The 4009-nt window shown below is 45.5% G+C and overlaps 1 protein-coding gene across 6 annotated transcripts in view; it reads right to left on the minus strand.

Annotated features, from left to right (window-relative positions):
• The window catches only part of MRAS (muscle RAS oncogene homolog), a 55748-nt gene that overhangs the window by 42857 nt on the left and 8882 nt on the right, over nucleotides 1-4009 (minus strand). The window lies entirely within an intron of this gene.

A 4009-nucleotide genomic window follows, 5' to 3' on the forward strand; every position in this document is an offset into this window, starting at 1 on the left:
AGATGCTATTTTCAGTGGGAAAAAATTGGATCTTACTAGCTATGAAAGCATCTTTTTATAGAAAGGTCAAGCCATTTGCAAACAGTGCTCCTATTAGTGCTTTATTGCAATATAACTTTGAGACATTACAGTCATTCTGGTTTGGTCCTGCCCACATTTACTTCCCTAAGACAGAAAAGTGGATGCTGTCACTGGCAATTACCTACTCAGTCTATTAATATGTGAAACTCACAGGGATGCTCTGTTCAATACATTTAATGGAAGGAACATTGCACTTCCTTGGCAACTGGGAAAGTAACTTTGCATTGTACCGATAAGTAGAACAAAAGCAGAAGGAACTCCTCATTTAAGACTGTCCCGCGGGCTTCCTCCCAACATACAACCAGCTTCTCCAAGTAGTATGTTGTGGATGGATATTATCAGATTACTGAAGTCAAACTGGAAGTTACTCTTTCAGAAGAGCTGCCCACATCCTCCATTAGCTCATCCGAGGTGTCCTGCTTCCCAATCAAGCTAGTGTTCTTCTTCCCAACAAGCTTCACTGCTTCGATTCTTATGAATTTTAGTACTTATGGGTGGGGGGAAGGGGTTAAGGGAAAGGGTCTCCTCCATGGGGTATTTCACAGACTAATATTCCATATTTTCTCATACAACACACCCAGGAATATAATATGCACCCTTATGTTTGAAAGGCCGAATGAAGAAGAAAAATCTTTCCATGGAGTAACTGAATGGCAACTGCTAGGCCGAGGGAAACAGGTCTGTGCGCTGTTCTGCTCCCTGTAGATAGGTACAGACATTTAAAAAGCCTGAGGCAAAATCAATCTAAGCATTGATTGGCGATGCATAAGGGGTACATGCGGGTGCATATGCACCCCCTGAGATTGGCCGCTGCTGCCGGTGCCAGAAGCGCTTGTGGGTGGTCACCACTTGCCATCTCCACTTCCCCCCCACGCCACTGACACCGCAGGCGGCATCTGTGGGCAGTTGTTGATCGCCACTGGCCGACTGCTGGTCGGCGCTTGCCATGCCCCCAACAGACACTGCTGCGGCTGCCTGTGAGCGGTCCCCGCTTGACCCCACCTCACCACCAACGTCATTGCGGCCGCTTGCGGGAGCTCCCCGCTTATCGCCTGTGGGTGGTTGCTGTGCCCCCCCAGCCTTGGGAGGCACAAGGCACTCATGAACCTAAGTTATGTTGCTTTCTGCAAGTGGAGCAGTTTAGATTGGTAGCAAACAGGACACATGTACACCCTCGGGTGGTGTGGTGCGGGGGATACATAGGTTGCCCATCTTAGTCCAGGTTCTGCCAGTTTTAAACCAGTCTATGTGTGCAGGACTTCTGTTCTGTTACAAGTTTAGACCAGTTTCTGATTTACTTCCACTTTTGCCCAAAACGTCTTACCATTTCTCACATATAAATTGCATTACAATTTCCAGCAACTAGTGTTTAGGGGAAAACTATGCATTTTATGCAAGAGAATATGGTATAAGCTTTGACTTCATTTGCTAAGTAGAGGTGCGCTTGTCCTACTGGCCAGCTAATGCCTGGTAGATATCCTGCTGTAAAAGGCTAGTGGAGATAAAGCAGGATAGTTTTACCAGAAAGCATGTTGGAAAGGTCAAGCCTGGGCAGGACTTGAGTGTGTTACAACAGGACTCTCCATTTTGCTTCCATTCGGGTTTAAGCCGGACAGCTAACCTGTAGTTAAAAAGCCACACACACCTTTTCTGCAATGAAGACAATCATTGTCTTAGCCAAAAAACCCCACAATGCACAAGATGCCAAGTCCCAGTCTCACTAAAGGCCATGAGACTGATGCCAAATTCAGTGAAGTCAGGATTTTGGAGGAGGGGGGTTGAATTGCAAGGCCCCCCCACTCCACACAGAGACTATCAAAGGACAGCTGAAGGACACTACCAATACCTGCCTTTATGTACTATAAAATCAAGACAAGAAATGACTTTAGGTAGTGCTACATTTTCCCTTGACCATGTGAGCCATAACAACAGGAGACAGTTTGACCTGACACTGGTCTCAACAAGTTTCTGGATATAAAAATATGCTCTGTTAAAAGCACGATAGATTCCAGCTGTCTTTAAAAACATCCAGGGCTGCTCAGGGACAGGATTAGTTTCATCCTGCCACGGCTTGTTTCAGCTTAGCCACTGCACCTCGGCCTTTTTTTTGGTGGGGGTGGGGGTCATGCTCTTCTACCCCATGTAGGCACCCTCTCAATTCAGCATATACCCAGCCTTAAGGAAGGGGGAAAATTAGTTAATTTAGTCAGTTCTCCCTGCCTTGCCAGTTTTCCCCATATTTGATACCAAGAACAAAGCGTTGTAATCATTGGTTCTTAGACAGTATTTACCCACAGGCTGCAGTGCACTAATTTGATGCAATGCATAGTCTATTTTCAGCTGCAGTCACAACTGTTAGATACCATGTTTTTGTGTGTGTGTGTAGGAGTGGTCACAAACTGTGATTTGCACACTATATGGATAACTAACTTGTGTTGTGGTCATATTGTGTACTGGTCAGCTCCATTACCGTTTGTACTGGAGTAACATATAGCAGCCCCAGATCTCAAATTCCAACAGTTTCAAAATCTAGATCAGCATTAGGCCTTCATCTATTTGCAATTTTATTGTTTTATATTACACATGTATACACTGACTCCACTTCATCCAACCCTTGCATTTAAAACCCCTTTACAAGGTCACACAGACTACAAGGCCTTCACCTCATCTTTTCTTGCAAGTCTCCTCCAGCTCGCATCTCCAGGAACAGCCACTCTGCAATCGAGGAGGCCGAGACGTACATATCATCTACTCCGATTAAAACATAATGCGAGCAAGAGAATTGCACCCAGCGGTAGGATCCTCCAGGACGAGTGAGAACAGACCCTTCCTCCATGCTAAGTCTGAACGTACTGCTTTCCTCCACTTCATCTCCTAACAATTGTCTCAATGCTCTCTACAAAGGGAGCTGGTAATTAAATAAGTGGTAGTCACAGTTTGTGTTCAAGGCAGCCTATAGAAGAAGTCCACTGGAGGTTTCTGGTGCATCCTCCTAGACAATAGGATAACTCATTTTCACAACTTCAAATTTGGGGGAAAATGGGTTGCCAGAAACTTCACTCATGTGCAACTAGATAAAAACTTGTTTTGTTATTAAATCATTCAAATCCCAAATGCTTAATTAAAATGGGTTTGCTGTACTACTAAAAGCATAAGAAATGATACACCCTGCAGCAAGTTTTCCACATCCATTCAGTGCAAAGCACGCTTTTGCAAAGGGACTAGATACGACATATGCAGCAAAATACTTTAAGATTATAGAATAGCAGTAATACAATATCTTATCAGCACCTTTCTACCGCGTTCGGTAACAGGGACATGCTGCAGAACCCATCAAGGGAAGGAGATGCTTAAAAAAATATTTCAGAGTTGCCAAAACCCTCAGTTTTGGGCTCAGTTCTGAAAAGCTTAGCTCCCTAGGCCTGCCAAGTGTCACAGGTCATGCATTCCTGTCTAACAGGTAAAGTCTCAGGTATATGGACACGTGAGAGGGAGGGCTGAAGGGGTCTTCCAGCCCACACCACTTCCACACTTACCCTGCAGCCCACGGGAAGATGTACTGGTTTTGAACCCAAGGGACTCTCAGTTGAGTTCAACCTTTTGCTCACAGCAGGCTGCAGCCCTACACTCCCTACCCCAGGCAGCTTGCATCCTCCACCCATTTTACCAACAAGGTCACCGAGATAACACAATGTCATTTCAGGCACGACTGGGAACAGGATTCAAGTCTCCAATGCACCAGACACCAGTGACACAAACCGGGTCTTTCAGAGTGAATATGCTAGACATATTTGTCTAACCACTGCTCCAACAACTCCACCAATGCTGCTCCCAGAGCCAGGGCTTGGGAAACCTGACATTGCCCTGTTGTCTCACAAACCAACTGCATAACCCACAGGCAAAGTAGGCATCAATGTGCATCTCAGCA

Source organism: Alligator sinensis, unplaced genomic scaffold, assembly GCF_000455745.1.
Source record: "Alligator sinensis unplaced genomic scaffold, ASM45574v1 scaffold510_1, whole genome shotgun sequence".
In the NCBI taxonomy this organism is placed as follows: domain Eukaryota; kingdom Metazoa; phylum Chordata; order Crocodylia; family Alligatoridae; genus Alligator; species Alligator sinensis.